General features: G+C 39.7%; 1 protein-coding gene across 9 annotated transcripts in view; it reads right to left on the reverse strand.

Annotated features, from left to right (window-relative positions):
* The window catches only part of LOC140465766 (signal transducer and activator of transcription 5B-like), a 133,380-nt gene that overhangs the window by 47,417 nt on the left and 67,444 nt on the right, over window positions 1–18,519 (reverse strand). For 6 of the 9 annotated variants that reach the window (XM_072561503.1, XM_072561507.1, XM_072561505.1 and 3 more), the window contains one exon: window positions 11,735–11,787. The exons of the other annotated variants lie outside the window; for them this stretch is intronic. The gene's annotated coding sequence lies outside the window, so the exon portion shown is untranslated. The remainder of the gene's footprint in view (window positions 1–11,734; window positions 11,788–18,519) is intronic. 9 annotated transcript variants of the gene reach the window in all.

Here is an 18,519-nt window from a genome sequence, read left to right on the forward strand (position 1 = left end):
TGTTTGTAGTCTTATCGCTGAAAGTGAAGCGGGTAGTGAGGCACAGGTCTCTTAGCTTGAGGATGCTGTCCTTGCTGATGGAGTTGGTGCTGTCTGGTGTCTCTCTCCTTGGTTCATCTCAACACCCAACAAGCCAGAAGAATAGCAGAACAGAACTGCAGCAGAATGTTGCGAGAAATGACTAATGATGCCCACAACCGACTCCACAAATATAACGGGAAATTTCACACCAAAGCACTTTGTACACCAACACAGCTGACCAGGAATGGACAAGTTATAGAGATGTACAGCACAGAAACAGACCCTTCGGTCCAACTCGTCCATGCCGACTAGATATCCGAACTGAATCTATTCCCACCTGCCAGCATTTGGCCCATATCACTCTAAACCCTTCCTAGTCATATATTCATCTTTTAAATGCTGTAATTGTACTAGCCTCCACCTCTGACAGCTCATTCCATACACACACACCCTCTGCGTGAAAAGGTTGCCCCTTAAGTCCCTTTTATATCTTTCCCCTCTACCCTAAACCTATACCTCTAGTTCTGGACTTCGCCACCCCAGGGAAAATACCTTGTTTATTTATCCTAACCATGTCCCTCATGATTTTGTGAACTTCTATAAAGTCGCCCCTCAGCCTCCGATGCTCCAGGGAAAACAGTCCCAACCTATTTAGCCTATCCCTATAGCTCAAATCCTCCGACCCTGGCCAAATTTCTGAACCATTTCAAGTTTCACAATATTTTTCCAATAGGAAGGAGACCAGAATTCCACAAAATGTTCCAAAAGTGGCCTAACCAATGTCCTGTACAGCCACACATGACGTCCCAACTCTCAAATTCAATGCTCTGACCAATCAGGGAAAGCACACCAAACGCCTTCTTCACTATCCTATCTACCTGCGACTCCACTTTCAAGGAAATATAAACCTGCTCTCCAAAGCATCTGTTCAGCAACAGTCCCCAGGACATTACTATTAAGTGTATAAGTCTTGCTCTGATTTGCTTTTCCAAAATAAAGCATCTCACATTTATCTAAAGTAAACTCCATCTACCACTCCTCAGCCATTGGCCCATCTGATCAAGATCCTGTTGTAATCTGAGGTAACCTTCTTCACTGTCCGCCACACCTCCAATTTTGGTGTCATCTGCAAACTTAGTAACCTCCTATGTTCACATCCAAATCTTTTATATAAATGAAGAAAAGCAATGGACCCAGCAACGACCCTTACATCAGTAAGTACGTCCGTTAGAATGAGCCATCGGCATCAAATGACAGTAAAACCAAGTCAAAGAAAAAACTAGCCCTACAAGAAAAACTGGACAAGCTCGCACAAAAGAACACAGGCAATTCAGAAGCTTGGATAAAGAAATTCAGACCGGCCACTGGCAGGCATGGAAAAGGCTGTCCTATTAAGAGTGATGAACTACAACTTCAAAGACATGGACAAAAAGGACTTCTTAGCAGCACTGGAACCAAGCCTGAAAGAAAAGAGACGTACGGAAGAAACCCAGCAGGTCATCAGAGAGACAGCTGCACCAACACTAAGCAGGGATAAAGAAGGGAATAGCCTCAGCATGCAGAAAAGGAAAGCCCAAGGAGGACTCAAAAGACAAATATTGAAATCCTACTGGCAGACAAAGGGAGCATGACTGTCAATCCTAAACAGAACACAATACACTGAAAAGGATGGTCCCGACTCCACACCTAGAAAACTGTCTGACAGCACCACTGAAGAAACAGGCAAAATTAACAAGATAGGTCTACAAAGATTGAAACCTGATGGATCCAACACACACATTTTCTACGGATTACCTAAGGTAAACAAACCAGGGGTCCCCCTCAGACCCACAGTCTCACTTCCCAGCACACTGACATACTGAGTAACAAAGGAACTTCACTGTAAACTGAAATACCTAGTAGGAAACTCATGGCACTCCATCCACCCACCCAAGAATTCCTGAATATCAAAGGCACCAAGAGAGAAGAGGATGAAATCATGGTCTCCTTTGAGATAATAGCCCTATTCACATCAATTGACATCAGCATAATATAATAAAATAATAACACTGACCTCATTACTAGATGAACCAAGGACACACACACCAGACAGCACCAACTCCATCAGCAAGGACAGCAACACACACAGACCAGATACTCAATCAATCAGAGAAGCAATCATCCCAACACCCACAAACGGAGCTGCATCAGGACAGTATTTAAAAAGGACCACAACACACTGCAGCACCCAGGAACTACGAGCAGCAGAAAGAAATACCTATGCAACATATTTAAGAACAACGGGTACCCAATAAGTACAGTCTGCCATTTCTTAAACAAACTCAAACAAGACGACACAACACACCCAGAGACTCTACCCACACTACCATCCAAAGATATCTCGGAGATGATGACCAGATTACTCTGACCCCTAGGCATCATGGTAGCCCATAAACATACCAACACACTGAAACAGCTACTGACGAACCTAAAGGATCCTGTAGCAAAAGCCAGCAAAACAAACGTCATACACAAAATATCCTGCAAGGACTGCAATAAACACTACATCGGACAGACAGGCAGGAACTAGCCACCAGACTACACGAGCACCAACTAGCCACCAAAAGATATGACCAACTATCTTGTGTATCCTTACACACAGACGAAGGAGGATACCACTTCAACTGGGACAATACATCCATCCTAGGACAGGCTAAACAAAGACACGAATGGGGATTCCTAGAGGCCTGGCATTGAAACCGGAATTCCATCAATCAACACATTCGATTTGGACCTCATTTACCAACCTCTAAGAAAAAGAGCCGGAAATGATATCACCCACTGTAAAAACCAAGACACATAACTACAAAGTGGGACACAACACCTGTGCTTCAACGAGGCTCACTGATGATGTTGAAAGTGTGTTGCTGGAAAAGCGCAGCAGGTAAGGCAGCATCCAAGGAACAGGAGAATCGACATTTCGGGCATAAGCCCTTCTTCAGGAATGCTGCCTGACCTGCTGCGCTTTTCCAGCAACACATTTTCAGCTCTGATCTCCAGCATCTGCAGTCCTCACTTTCTCCTCACTGATGATGTTACCAAGCATGGTGACTAAACGTCTGAGAACAAACCTACCATCTCAGCCAGCAAACTTACAACCTGGTGTACAAAACTTCTCAAAAATCATAAACTCTTCTTTGAACCGTGAAAATAATCAAAATCCCCCATGACTGCTTTCTAACATTTTAAGCGAATTTAATATTCTGACGTCAGTAAAATGCAGTCACTGAAGCTGCTCAATTTTATAGCTGGCCACGCGTGGCATTAATTACAAGCCATTGTATGGAATTTAATGTATTTGGCACAGAATACTGAGTCCAGCTGCCTGGTACAATCTTACAACAAGCTATTTAAGTGCCATGGTATGACATGGTGCTTTTGCTTGTCAGCTATATTAGAGCGAAAATGTGGGGTCTTCCACAGCAGATGTCTGCCGGATTATCCTTTGCAGTCTTTTTGACCAACAGTTCTGTAACCAAACTGGTGTGCATGCACCTGATGAATCAAACTTGGGTAATCTGGCTCCATCTCAGTGTTTCATTGAGTGTGTGGGGAACGAGTTAAGGAGAAAATTATCTTGAGTATAGTTCAGCAATATGTTTATTACTTTTAATATACTGCAAATAGTGAATCACAAATCTCAATTTTCAAAAAATAGTTCATTTTAAATAAATTAATACATCTTTATTTGACTTCTTTATAAACCAATCTTTCTGAAATTGACAACACTGAAGCAGTCAGTATGAAGGGGATAGTTTCTTCAATACTACTCTCATTGTTGTTCAACTTGAATATTGGCTTAGTTGGAGAGATGGGACCTCCCTGATTAGTCAGTAATACTGAATCTGTTAAGTACAACAGCTAACAAAAATGCAAACATGTCCATACTTGCATGTGGTTCAGTAGCTTTCAACAAAGTGGTTCCATTTCTCAAGTGAAAGGTTCTTTATTGAACAGTGCACAAGCAATTCAGCAAAGACATTGCATTCAAATCTGGATGCATAACTGCCACTCAAAAGCAACGAGATAAGGACTTCCAGACAATTCTCATCTCCATACTACAGGAGCAATAAAAGCTCCTGCTCAAAACAACTACATCAACACAAAATGGATTTTAGCATGGAATCTTCCAAATCTGCATGGATCAGCAGCTCTATCGAGACTCCATGAACCACCATACAACTCTCCTCCAATTAGCTGTAAGAGGTGGTCTTTTTGTGTAGTACGAATTTAATCTCCACACTTTTACTCAATACAAGCTTTACAAGTGATCCTTTAATATCAATATTTAGAATACAAAACATTTAATCAACATTTACAGTCACAGTTGCATGGCTCTAGTCATGAAAGTGAACCATACTAACACACCTCCTAACCCTGTATCTATGATTCCATATTACAGAAAAATCGCGCTTTAGAAACAGTGTCCCCAATTAGTCAATCATGTTGCAGCAAATTCACATTAACAAAAAGTGTATTATCACAGAAGCACCTGCATAGGCAATGCCACCACTATGCAGACTGCAACAATCTGCAAGTCGCATTTTAATTGTGGCAAAAAGAACTCTGCCAAAATCATTCTGACGAGGAAAAAAAGGAGCTAGACTGTCTTACAATAAATTTTAAAGTAGTTGCAAGATCAGGGAAATCACAACACCAATAAAATTTCTATAAAATTCTGGTGACTGTTAAATAGATTCGATTCTGTACAGGTGCAGAACAGTCTGACAACTGGTTAGCCTGCCCATCACCAACAGCAGAGTCACCCCTTGCAAAGAAATAATTACATTAATTGCTGTGTCACTCCTGACCTTCCCACGAGTTTAAAATTTAATGTTACACTGGCGTGACATCACAGGTGCAACTGGGTGTTCTAAGGGCAAGACATTTTATTCAGGCATATGAATCAAAAAGTTTGGATTATTAGATTTTGTTTTGGAAGGTAAAAAGAAAGTGGAGCCGTGTTATGTTCTTCTGCTGAAACTGGATTTGATAGTTCTAAGACACATGTTGGCATCAGATATCTGAAAATAAACTGCCCAGTATTAGCCATTGAATGGATTCTAAATGAAGCTTTTCACACAGTGAGAGGAGAGAACATAGAACATTACAGCACAGTACAGGCCCTCAATGCTGCGCCGACCTGTGAAATCAATCTGAAGCCCATCCAACCTATACTATTCCATTCTTATCCATACGCCTATCCAATGACCATTTAAATGCCCGTAAGGTTGGCGAGTCTACTACTGTTGTAGACAGTGCATTCCACCCCCCCCACTACTCTGAGTAAAGAAACTACCTCTGACATCTGTCATATATCTATCAGCCCTCAATTTAAAGCTATGTCCCCTCGTGCTAGTCACCACCAGAGGAAAAAGGCTCTCACTGTCCATCCTAACACTCTGATTATCTCATACCTCAATTAAGTCACCTCTCAACCTTCCTCTCTCTAACAAGTCCCTCAGCCTTTCCTTGTAAGATCTTCCCTCCATCCTAGTAAATTTCCCCTGAACCCTCTCCAAAGCTTCCACATCCTTCCTATAATGCAGTGACCAGAACGCAATTCTAAGTGTGGCCAGTTTTGTACAGCTGCAGCATGACCTCATGGTTCCGAAACTTAATCCCTCTATTTTATTGGTAGATCAGTTGGATCAATTAGAGAGAGATCAGTTGGGACTCAGACTTCCACAACGCCTGCCAGCAAATGGGATTTCTCTACAACCACTGCTTCAGAGTGAAAAAGGAGAAAAGAAAGTCAAAGATTTTGCCAAAAAACCCTTGCTAACTCAAGATCCAACTGACCAACTATCAAATTGAGGGTTTCTGTGGTCAAAAATGTGATATTATCACCCAAAATCGAAAAGAACTGAGAAAGTCACCTCATTTCCCCTTTGTTGTTCCAGTTCTGATCCACAGACTGATTTTGCCTACATTTTCATTCACAATATTCCTACAAAAACGTTTTTTTTTTCACCTGTCCTGCCCATATGTGAGAGTACGTGAGTGTGTTTTTGGATTTTAAGGGAGTATAGTTTAAGTTTGCAGATTAGTCATTAATAATCTGTTTCTACCACGTATGAGAAGTCAAGTTCGTAACAATGAGCACGTTTATCACTTTTGTGACACCTTGAAAAATAGTGGGCTCAATTTCCAGTGCACTCCAGAGACCTGATGCACATGCAAACATTACTGCACTTGTGTTGGAAAACTGCACTTCTCCTTCAGGATTGCGAGGTTTGCTTTAACGTTGTTTCTTGGTAATGTTCTATAAGGTTACGGACCTGTCTGCATCATTCTGGAACACCCTTCAGTTGTTAACTCTTTTTCCAAATCATTCCCTCCCCAACTCTTCTGCAAATTTGATATGTCTGTGGGGTCATGGTCTGTGGAGATTAATGACAAGACGAGCATCTTCAATTTGCAGGAGACAAGTTCCCTTCATGTTTGTGATCAGTTTCAACATTTTTTGATCAAAAATTTCTTCAGAAAGATTCCCTTGCAGTCAAAGAGATAGTTTACGCATCAGTGGGTTCAAAACTTTTCAGTCACCAGGCTGGGTGACCATGGTAAAGCCAGCAAGGAAACAATCAGCATACACATCCTCAAATGTGGGAGTTGCTCACAATGGCTTTCAAACTTGGGTATATATGGTAGAAAATCATTTTAAAATATTTTTAGAAAAATGAAGTCTCACACAAATATTAATGCTTTGAAATACTATGATAAGTCCTTACTTTGCAATTATGATTGTGGCAAGTGGAGATTTTTGATCAAAAATTAGAAATCCAAACGAAGAGAAACTATCTTGTGCAAGTCAAAACTGCTCCTCCTATTGTAGTGTCACTGATCTCCACAGCCATCGCTCTCAGATAGGTTTCAAAAGAAGAACAAGGGAAGTCATGCAGCAGATGTGGTAAAGGAAGGACCATCAAGAGTCAGGGAACAGAAGTGGCTGCACAGCAAGGATCAGAAGCCAGAGATTGAGTAAGGCAGCCAAAGAGGATCTAAGTCCAAAGATAGGTGTAGGAGTGGATAGTAACAGAAGCCATCATCCAGAGGATCAGACGGAGGAAGGGTCAACACCATCACGAGGGTCAGAATGCAAGATGCATGGGAAGCAGGACTGGCAGCAGGTGGGTGATATTGTAAGTAGAAAATGTCACCATATCACTTGATGTTTTTAATTTTATTTTCAGAATTATTTAATTTAGCAATGCAAAGAGCATATACTTCTTTCATGGAGAACAGCGGTTAGTGGTTTTATGGAGAAAATGTGATTTTTCCAAGTCGTTCCACTTAAAGTCATGATTTTCAGGAGCACAACCATAATTGTAAAAGGAATACTTATCACAATATTCCAAAAGTGTGCATATTTGTGATACACTTTATTTTCGAAAATATTTAAATTATTTTCTACCACATTTGCATTCATGGATCATAATATAGGCTTTGACGCCTTGGATAGCTGAGTTTAATTTTTTGACCTATCCATCCATTTTTAGCTACTGGGTTTGCACAACAGTCTACTCTCTTCTGTCCATTCCAACACCTTCACCATCTAAGCACCTTGCCCTGCAGTCCAGTATTCCTGCTGATCTATACAACACAAAATTGTCCTACTGTATAATCATGTAGTCAGCACCTTGATCTTGCAATTCGTGGACGATTTAGTGATGGTAATGCCATTGAACATCAAGATACATATTTTGATTTTCTTTTGCTGGAGATTGCCATTTATCAGCCCAAGTCTGACTGTTGTCTAGGTCTTGCTGCAATTGGCCAAATACTGCTTCAGAGCTGAGGTAGTCGCCCCCACTTTTGACCTTGTAACGGAGGAAAGATCATTGATGATGAAGCAGCTGAAAACGGTGAGGCCCAAGAAACAATCTGGAGGAAATCAACCAGTGATGTCCTATGTTTGAGATAACTAACCTCCAGTCACTACAACCAGCTTGCTTGCAATAAATATGACTCCAACCAGTGGACAATCCTCTGAAGCACCCATAGATCATAGCACTGTCTACGACAGACACTTTGCCGAAGATCAAGTATTGACTGACAAGGTGACAATTGGCTGGACTGGATTAAACCTGCTTTTTGTGCAGATGATTCAGCTGGGTAACTTTGCACATTGTTGGACAGATGCCAGTGTCGTAATTACAGAGGAACTGCAATTATCCGAAGGATACGGGTGGGTAGTATTTCATTCGGTTAATCAAATTACGGATAATCAAAGACTGGATAACAGTTTAGTTAAGCATCGCGACCATGCGATCTTGGTAGATAATCAAGGTTCCTCTGTATACTAGACCAGCTTGGCAAGTGTGCAGTTACTTCTAGAGTAGAAGGAAACCATAAAGTTGTCAGGATCCTTTAGCCTTTGCAGAATGCAATGCCTTCAATCATTTCTCTCAATCATGTGTAGAGGTTGGCATCTGTGTAGTTGGGTGGATCACCCACTTGGCACTTGTGACTGAAGACAGCTGAAAGTGCTTCAGCCTTGACATTGACATTGATTAGATTACTTACAGTGTGGAAACAGGCCCTTCGGCCCAACAAGTCCACACCGACCTGCCGAAGCGCAACCCACCCAGACCCATTCCCCTACATTTACCCCTTCACCTAACATTAGGGGCAATTTAGCATGGCCAATTCACCTAACCGGCACATTTTTGGACTGTGGGAGGAAACCGGAGCACCTGGAGGAAACCCACGCAGACAAGGGGAGAATGTGCAAACTCCACACATTCGCCTGGATTTGAACCTGGGTCTCTGGCGCTGTGAGGCAGCAGTGCTAACCACTGTGCCACCCACTAATGATAATCTCCTTGATCATTAAAGATCTGAATAGCTGTGGACCTCTTCATCTCCAGCAATTTGTTGAATTGCTCATCACCATTTAAGATGGAACAAAGTAAGACGACAGGGATAAATCTGATCCACTGATCTGGGATTGCTTGGCTCTACCCATCAGATGCTTAGCACACAAATTAGTCCTAAGCTGTTGCTTCACTAAGCTGACATCTCATTTTTAGCCATGCCTGGTATTGATCCTGGCACACCCACCTGAACTTTTCATTGATTCAGGGTTGAACCCCATGGTTTGACGAAATGATAGAGTAGCAAATATAGTAAGCCATGAGGTTACAGATTGCAGATGAATGCAACTCTCCTGAAGGCCCACACCACCTCCTGAAGGCCCAGGCGAGAGTTGCCGTATTTGTTAGAAGCCTATCCCATTTAGCACACAACATATTACCACACAACATAATGGACCATGAGTGTGGTCACTCCTATAGATTCTGTCATGTGCAGATACATTAGCTTCAGGTAGGTTGGAGAACATAGGAACAGGAGTAGGCCATTCAGCCCCTTCAGCTGTTCTGCCATTCAATAAGATCATGGTTGATCTGTGGCCTAATTCCATTACCTGTCTTTGGCCCAAATGTCTTAATACCTCGGCTTAACAAAAACTTTTCTTCGATTTTAAAATCAACCGATCTAACATGAACTGCTATTTATGGGAGAATTTCAAACCTTTACCATCTCGTGTGTTCAGGCCAAGTACACAAAAGTCAGGTATACAGCATGGAAACAGACCCTTCAGTCTAACTCGTCCATGCTGACCAGATATCCTAAATTAATCTAGTCCCATTTGCTAGCATTTGGCCCATATTCCTTTAAACCCTTTCTAATCATATACCAAGATGCCTGTTAATTGTTGTCATTATACTGGTCTCCTCCACTTGCTCTGACAGCTCATTCCATACACACAACACCCACTGCATGAAAAAGTTGCCCCTTAGGTCTCTTTTATATATTTCCCCTCTCGCCTTAAACCTATGGCCTCTAGTTCTGGACTCCCCCAACGCAGGGAAAAGACTTGTATATTTATCATATCTATGCCCCTCATGATTTTATAAACCTCTATAAAGGTTACCCTTGAGCCTCCGATACTTCAGAGAAAACAGTCCCAGCCAAGCAGCATGTCCCTATAGGTCAAACCCTCAAACCTTACTTGTAAATCTTTTCTAAATCCTTTCAAGTTTCACAATGTCCTTCCTATAGGACAGGGGCCAGAATTGCACACAATACATCTTCCTTCTGGATGATTCTCTCAACACTTATCACAACTATGTCCTTAAGGTCACAGCCAACTGGTTAGTAGCGGTGTTGCCAAACCACTCTGAAAGACTTCAATGTCCACCACCAAGAGTATGTTTTGCCCTTGAAACCCTTAATGTTTCCTCAAAGTGGTGTCAACATGGAGAAAAATAGGTTCATCAGCAGGTGGTAGTTTCACGAGTGATAAATTGGAATTAAGAGAAGATTTATTGACCTCTGTTTGAACTGATGCTATGAGGCTTCACAGAGGCCCATGGTCAGTGTTGAGGGCAAATCCTTACAAACTGCAGACCATTGTGCTGCCATGTCGGGTGTCTGGGACATTGTCTGTACGGCATGACCCTATGAGGTTTGAACAAGTAAGAGCATACACCACAGACATGTTTGCAGATGAAAACAGTTGAGAAGGCAAATGGTGAGGATGATATAACAAGTCTCCAGAGGGATATAGGCAGATTAGGCAAGTGGGCAAAAACTTGGCAGATAGAATATTGCGTGGGAACGAACATACAACATAGAACATTACAGTGCAGTACAGGCCCTTCTGCCCTTGATGTTGCACCGACCTGTGAAACCAATCTGAAGCCCATCTAACCTACACTATTCCATTTTCATCCATATATCTATCCAATGACCATTTAAATGCCCTTAAAGTTGGCAAGTTTACTACTGTTGCAGGAAGGCTGTCCCACGCCCTTACTACTCGGAGTAAAGAATCAAGGATTATATGAAAAGTGGAGTCAAGGATTATCACATCAGTGATGATCTCATTGAATGGTAGAACAGCCTCAAAGGGATGACTTTCTGACTTCTACTCCTATATCTTATGGTCTTATAAGAATGATTGTCAGGCTGTTGCCTAACTAGTCTGTGAGACTGCACACAAAACCCACACCTCTCATACAATTTTAACACAAGCCCATAGACATTAATATGTAGGTCTTTGCACAATCAACAGGGTTATGCGAATTACTGCCACTTCTGGTGCCTTGGTCAATGTGGATGGTCCATCCAGTTTCAATCCTCTTACCAGACTATTATAACTGAATGCAATAGAGTGGTTGGCGAGACCTTTTCAGAAGGCATTTATGAGACAACCACACATTGCGGCAGCTCAGGAATCACACAAGTCAGACCAGGATGAGATGGCAAATCTCCCGTTCCCAAAGGACTTAGTGAACTACTCTGTCACCAGACTAGTTTGCTTCAAAAGAGAAACTGTAGATTTTTCTGAATTGAATTGAATTCAATTCAATTCACTCTGTCATGGAAAGATTCAAAACCATGCCCGCAGAGCATTACCCTGAGTTTCTGGATTATTAACATTTACCGCTATGCCCCTTTTCAACCATAATAAACTCATCTTCACTACATGATTATGTAACAAAACAAACATTGGTCGGTGTTTCTAAACTGCCAAGTAGCAAATGACAGTTAGTTCATAAATCTCTGAATCACACATTAGTTTGGAGTTTGAAATATTTCACTCATTACTTTGGAGAAACAGGAACTTAAATACACAACAGGTGCAAAGAAATAATATCCTCACCTTTCAAACGAGCCAACATTAATACAAAGTCAAAGACAGTCAACTCCCAGAACCTAAAACAAAACAAAAATTCATGTTTCTGTAATGAAAGTTCACTGGCAAACATAGAATAAAACTGTAGAATAGTAATAACTGCAATTTTTTCAATAGGTTTGAAAACAGAAGAAAACACATTGGGAAAACTAACATGAATTTTCAGAAATTACACCTTTTAACCATGCAGAATCTAAAGCAGAACATTGTGACAATTATGAAATTTAAGTTTGTTTGTGCTTTGAGGCTCTCTTTAATTCAAGGTACAATTAACACGTCAAACAATCTATTCTGAAGCCTGTTTGACTGCAAGCCTAAGAGGTTTGATTGTTAAAGATTAAAGGACATCCAGATTTGTTTTACTGAAAAGCTGCTGAGATGTCAAGGGGGTAATTTGCTCTGCTGACATGCAAAAAATTGGATGTTGGAGGGGAGAGTAGTATGTTTCTCTATCTTGCCAGTACAATGTAAAATAATTTACATTATCATTTTCTATTATTCAGAGTAACGATTTAACATCATCTCCTATTCAGAATCAATTAAAAATCTGACCACATCGTGTAGTTTAGACAAAAATGATTTACAACAGATCTTGCCATTAAAAGGATGATTTACATTATATTGTTTCTGGAGATGATCAGGTCACTGCATTGTGTCTTGAGTGGCATGTGACTGTGGTGGATGGCTGGGGGTTGGCTTTTGGGCATTACTGACTGTGATGCAAAGATCTTGTATAAAGGACTGACTGTTCCTTTGTTCAGAGAGCTTCTCTTGACATGCTTCACAAGCATTGCGATGAACGTTAAATGATCCTCCAAAGCTGTAATTGCTTAATAAATTTTGACCGTTCACAAAGTTGGCATATTGCAGTTGCATTAAGTATGCAAGAATCTCAAGAAAAAGAACCAAACTGTTAAGTTGTTAAAGGGATTGGTGGGTCCCATGATCCCTTCAATTAAAAGGCAGTCCCAAAACATAACTTCATAAATTTCAAGTTGTAACACTAAGCATATCTCCAAATCCCAGAAAAGTGTTGGAGAACATTGGGGTGTAAACACTGTGCTTTAAATTATGCACTTATCTCCAAGATTTGGGCTAAGGATAGCTAATGCACATTTCTAAATGGACATGAAGTTCACAATTATTTCCTAAGATACCCTAAAACACTCACACATCCGCCAGGATCTGGGAGTGAGAGTGTAATTGTAGACACTAAGTTGCTTTGGCTCACTATGTAGAGACTTGGGTAGAAGCTCACCATTAGATTGGAACGATTAAAGTCACAAGGAGCTCAGAGATAGTGGCCTTTACAAGTTTACCTAGCTTGCACAAGAGGAAGAAACCTGGGGGGGGGGGGCAATCCTTCCTCTGAAAGACAATTTTGAGATTATCACTTTCCAATCAGGGGAAGAAAAACTAAAGTAAACCCATGGGAATCAAGAATTATTCTGGATCAGTTCCAAGAGAATCTGATCTATATTTAAAAACACACTTCACAGATATTCTTTGAGAGAGAGGGGAAAAAGGTTAGGGTTGGATTATTTCGAGGAACACAATGCTTAAAAAGACTATGGAGTATGCTTTTGTTTGTTCTGAAAGGAAGGATGAAATGTTCTTTGTGGTTTCAAGTTCAGTTGTCTACAAAAGGTATCTTTAGTCAATAGTGCTTTCAACCTTTTGTTAAAGTAAAAGTACTCAAACATAAAATCTTTGGGATATCCAGTGAGCCCTCAACTGGTTTTGATTTTCTTTTAAAAGTCCAGTCTTGACAGAGATCATAACAATCTTTGTGTACACAGAAATGATCACATTATTCCAAATATTGATACTGTTTTGTAAATATTTGGGTTGGAAGAAAGAATTTCAATGAGCATTATTAATGAACTTTTCCCAGAATAGTCTACTGATTCTCCGATAGCCGACCATTAAACAGGTCAGATAAAGTCTCCATGCTGAAGGAAAGTTGCATGCAACAATTATGATACAGATGGCGTATACCTAGGTAAAGCTGAAATGGAACTAAATGTTGTAGATCTGAAATTAGAAAAAAAAAGGCTGAATATACTCAACACAGACTGTATCCGAGGAGGGTGAACAACATTGACACTGTGGCGATGGCCTTTAATCATAAGTTTTAATGAAGCAGAGGTAGAGGGAGCATTGGGTACAGAGAAAAGAAGAAATGCCAATGGCAAAGTGACAGGCAGAAGTGACCAAATGACAAAATGAAGAATTATGCAAGACACAAGGATGCTGCCAATTGAAGACAGGAGATAGTTCCTTGACGTAAGATGAGAGATGACTGAATTTCCTTTTTGTTTCCGCTGTCCTGACATGGCACCAACTTAATTCATTATTACAAATTCTGGGATGATTGCTACAGGTCACAAACTCAATGTTGGAGAGGTCAGTAAGAAAATGCACCAGCATTGATGATACCAGAATTATAAAAGTCAAACAGAAATCCAACCTCTAGCAGTTTTCCTGACCTATTATGCCAATAATGATCTCTGCTATTACCATTTGAAAGTGGTTAAGTTCATCTTTGTAAGAAAGAAATGAAGACTACTTAATCCAGGTGAAGAAATAGTGGTCATGGTTTGCGGTACATTGTGAAAGTAACACATGAATGCTCCCGATTTAGCACTGTCAAACGCAGTTAAAGAATTCAGGATTTGTACATCTTACACAATTTCTATGTTATAATGCTAATAAAATGTCAGCAAATACTTGTAACATTTTAATTCCTAGCTAAATTTCCCCTATAACTTGTGAACGGTTATGAAACGATTCTGCTTAACCTGAGGAAATGAAAACCACATTCCTGATGAAAAGCTTATGCTCAAAACCTCAACTCTTCTGCCTCTTGGATGCTGCCTGACTGGCTGCACTTTTCCAGCACCACACCTTTTGACTGAAATGAAAACCATGTTCAACTAATTACCAATTCTGCTGACCACTGCATCTTACTAGAAAAGTTATGCTTCTTCGTAAGGTTTTTTTGTGTCTTAACTTGATTACAATAGCCTGAAGCTGGACCTTTTTAATATACTTTTGCTTTATTGAAAATTATAGTATCCAAACATTCACTAGTTGCAGCTTTTTGCTGGTAATCAAATTTCTACATGCATGCAAAACCATTTTCATTTTAGAACTATTTCACAGTATATACCCATATCTTGAGTTTTCAACACATGGAAGTTAAAAGCATGTTTTCAGATGCAAGGTCCAGATGTATATCAGACAATCACAGCTTCAAAACCGTTACACCGATTACTTCCAACATAAGCAACGTGACAGACAAAAATCTCTACCAAAGTGCAAATGTAAACATGGTAGTTATTTAAACTCCTGTAACTATACCAAGTTCACTTCCACAATATTTCCAATTGGAAAACATTATTCATTCAGAAAACAAACACTCAATTATCAGTTTGCAATGAATAGATAAGGCATCAGATATTGAGGAATTTACCTAGAAATTGCTGAACACAAAACACTGAACAATGACCCTCAATTCAGAAATTGGGCAATGCTAAGTTTGCGATGCAATCAACATGTGATTCATTAAATTTGAAAGATATAGCATGAAAAGCGCCAAGTTACTGCCTTCAAAAACAAATTAGGTATTGATGGAGCAGATGTACAGACTTAACCTACATCAGCTTTTCCTGGTTTATCATACCCAATGTGGACTGAGTGCACCTGCACTGCAACCAAGTAAGCTGTTAAGAGATGCAGTACTATTCAGTTTGATGTATAAATAATTAAGTATAGTATCCATCATATAACTGTAGCATAACCATAGGACATAAGGACATAAGCAGACCATTCAGTCCATCATATCTGCTTACCTCCAATGAGATCACGACTCATCCAAAAAATCTCAACTCCGATTTTGTGTCCTTCCCACATAACCTAGATTTAATTACTGACTGAAATATGTTCCGTCTGAGCCTTGAATATACACAACCCAACTGTGACTGCAGTGAAGAATTCCATAGATCGGTTACCCTTTGAGAGAAAAAATTAATTTGTCTTAAATATGCAACTCTTATCCTGAGATTATACCCTCCGGTGTTCGATTCTCCCACATGGGGTAGCATCCTTTCTATATCTACTGTCTTATGAAGAGAGAGTTTGAACAATTTAGGTCTACATTCTCTAGAGTTAAGAGAGATGCTGAGGACGGTTGACAAAGTAGACAAAAGAGGATGTTTTCTCTTGTGGGGAAATTTCAAATGAGACATCATAGTTTTAGGATAAGGGATAGCAGATTTAAAACAGGAGGAGGAGGAATTACTTCTTTCAAAAGGGTCATGAATCTGTGGAATTTACCACTCTAGCCTTCAATAGATGCAGGGACATTGAGTAGGTTTAAGAACGAGACAGATACATTTTAATTACTAACAGGTTGAAGGCTTTTGGGGAGCAGACAGGAAAGTGGAGTTGATGCCAGGATGAGGTCGGCCATAATCATATTCAATGGCGGAGCAGGCTGGAGGGGCTAAATGTTCAATGCCCACTCCTGGTTCTTATGTTCATAATAAAGAGGTCTTTCCCCTTTCCCCCACCCCGAATTATAGGCAGAAACCAATAGGGTTCTGCAGACATTTTTGCTTGAACTCCAGCTAAACATATATTATGATTTAGATGAGAGAACTAAGTACAACGTATCCAAGTTGGATGCATTGTGAGGAGCATGTACAGATATTTCAACGTGATCTGGACAAGTTGAGTGAGTGTACAAATGCATAGCAAATGAACTATAACATGGATAAATTAAAGGTTTTCCACTTTGGCAGCAAAAACAGGAAAATAGATTGTTATCTGAATGTGGATAAATTGGGAAAGGGAAATACGACAAGACTATAAGACCTAGCTGCCATTGTGCACCAATCGCTAAAAGGAAGCATGCAGGCCCAACAACTATGGATGTTGACTTTCATACATCTGAGGATGAAAATACAGAAGCAGAGGAATCTTGCTGCAATTGTACAGGATCTTACTAAGACCATACCTGAAATACTATGTGCAATTTTGGTCTTCTTATTGGAGGAAGGATGACCTGGCAATGGAGCGTGAAACAAAGTTTTACCAGATTGATTCCTGGCATGGTAGGACTGACGTAAATGCGACTGTATGCGCTTGGACTATATTCATTGCGGTTTAGAAGAATGAGGAGGCGGTTCACATAGAATCCTGTAAAACCTAACAGGACTAGACAAGGTAAATGCAGAAAGATGTTCTAGTTGACTGGTGAGTCAAGAACTAGAGGTCACAGTAAGCATATGTAGGAGGCCAGTTAGGACCGAGATAAGATGAGGAGCAATTTCTTTACCTAGAGAAAGTAGTAAGCCAGTGGAATTCTCTGCCACAAAGTGGCTGAGGTTAAAACAGAATATTTTCAAGAAAGAGGGTTGCATACAGTTCTTGGGCCCAAAAAGGATCAAAGAAAACCAGAACAGAGCCCTGAGTTTGAAGATTCTAAATGAAGGATTGATTATCTGAAACAATGGAGAATTGCCTGTTTAAACACATTGTTTATTTTGCTTACTCACTTTATCATTCTCCTCCCAAACTTAATGCCCTTAAGCTGCAGCATTCAAGCTGTCCACAGAAGCCTGGTAGCTAATATTTGTCCATTCACCATAACATAATGCCTTTCACATTAAACATTGGGAATAACAAAAACAAATAATATTTCTACATACAATTCTCGCAATTTTGGTGGATCCATTAGTTGATTTGATAAATGGTCACAATTTAATGAAATGCACTAACTAGTTTAAAAAGAATTGTAGGGGCAACATGCCTTTAAAATTTTAGCTTTGTATAACTTCTAAAAATGCCATTTTTCCTTCCCTTAGTTCTAAAATTAAGTAGGAAAATGCAGTCAATTTGGCACTTAAAATATGTGGAGAGAGACCAGTTTGAACTTCTGTTAGATGCAGCTTAAGCAAGGAAGAAATAATTTTCCAAAATGAAGACAGATCATGAGATTAAAAAAAATTGTTAAAAATAAAACTTTAAAAGAATGGGGATAATCAAAAAGAGTTATTTATCACATTTATGTACATAAATCATGTTGTGTCCAACATTGACGAAAATAAATCAAGTTAGCTTGAGACCTCTACAACAGACCAATACAACCAACAAAGGCTGTGGTCTGTTGATGTATGCACAATACAACGCACTACAGTGACCTACAAAAATCTCTTCAATTTTCTTTATGGATAATTATACTACAGCTGAAAGCATATGCTAACATAAACAACTATGATGATAAACAGAATCTGCCCTAATCCACTGGAGGAAAACCTAATCTCTGATATTAGTGCAGAACAAAACTGCATATTTTTCAATCTGACAAGTATCAAATAAACCTACAGACATCAATGGTAGGTGCCATATATTCTCAGCTTTGTTTAGATATCTGTTCATCTCAGAACTCTTTTTTAATTGAGATAGCAAGAATGCACAGACAGGTATTTAACAGATTATATTACATCTGTTTAAAATGAATCAATATAACTTAGATCACAAAGATACAAGTAATTTTTAAAAACAAATTTGCTTTGGTCGTACCAATATTCACACTTCAACCAAGTCAATTTCTTAAAACAATACATTAAAAATCAGTCTAAATAAATGCATTCAGTTCAAAAGATATAATTGAATTTTCAATATCATTCTCCTCTAGTTTAACATTTGGCTTTCCGTATTGCTGTGTGATAGATTCTGAAGTGTCA

This window comes from Chiloscyllium punctatum, chromosome 42, assembly GCF_047496795.1.
Source record: "Chiloscyllium punctatum isolate Juve2018m chromosome 42, sChiPun1.3, whole genome shotgun sequence".
NCBI classification, from domain to species: domain Eukaryota; kingdom Metazoa; phylum Chordata; class Chondrichthyes; order Orectolobiformes; family Hemiscylliidae; genus Chiloscyllium; species Chiloscyllium punctatum.